Source organism: Penaeus monodon, chromosome 28 (assembly GCF_015228065.2).
Source record: "Penaeus monodon isolate SGIC_2016 chromosome 28, NSTDA_Pmon_1, whole genome shotgun sequence".
Taxonomy (NCBI): domain Eukaryota; kingdom Metazoa; phylum Arthropoda; class Malacostraca; order Decapoda; family Penaeidae; genus Penaeus; species Penaeus monodon.
Genome location: NC_051413.1, coordinates 4804386 through 4805199, shown reverse-complemented (window position 1 = coordinate 4805199; position 814 = coordinate 4804386). Strand labels below are relative to the sequence as shown.

The 814-nt window shown below is 39.6% G+C and overlaps 1 protein-coding gene across 1 annotated transcript in view; it reads right to left on the bottom strand.

Moving 5' to 3' along the window:
* The window catches only part of LOC119591304 (pirin-like), a gene marked incomplete in the record, with an annotated part of 7937 nt that overhangs the window by 6028 nt on the left and 1095 nt on the right, over positions 1–814 (bottom strand).

Here is an 814-nt window from a genome sequence, read left to right as displayed (position 1 = left end):
GCGCGCGCGCAATAAATCGTGCATTCCTCGAGCTGAGAATAACAATGCAATGCAACGTGTGCAGCGCATGACGGCACATGTGCGACGCAGACGCCAGCCAAATCATGATTCGTCTACTGATGTCACTCTGACGTCATTCTTCTATTCATCCCCAGTTGGATCACTGGGTACTACTGTTGCCAGGGTAATTTTCGTTGCTTCTAGGGGCGTAAATGTATAAGCTGACTGTAAATCGTATATTAGAAGTCCTACAATGAGTATAATGTGTAATATCGTTGAATTTCAATGACACCTGTTTTAATACATTATACATGGCGTTTGTTTGTTTGTTTTCCTGAAATACCCTTGTAAGGATGTGGCAATACAAAATTCTTTTGTTAATACAACGATTTTTATGCCAAAACGAGAGATGCATTATATAGTTATAATATTGCCAGCATTGTTAAAAGCACAGTGGTGTCCCGGGATTTACGAGGCGTATGTCGAACTTAAATAAAACAGTCATCAAATTTTAAAAAATGCATCGATTCTATAAACTGCTACCTATCTATGCAGAGTTTTTTTTTTTTTTTGGTGGTGGTATTTCCCAAATTAGAATGAGGCCTTACGTTAGGTGAATCTTAAATGCACCTTGCGGAAAATGTGATTTTGGTAGCGGAAGGTTGCGTCAGCCTCAAGTGCACCAGGTGTGAATGAGTCGGTGTTTCAATTATGGCAGTGGATGGCATTCATACAGAAAGTTACGGACATTGTTATAGAAGCTGGGCGTGAAATACTTATATCAAGAATGAGGGGAAACAATACAAATAAGGAC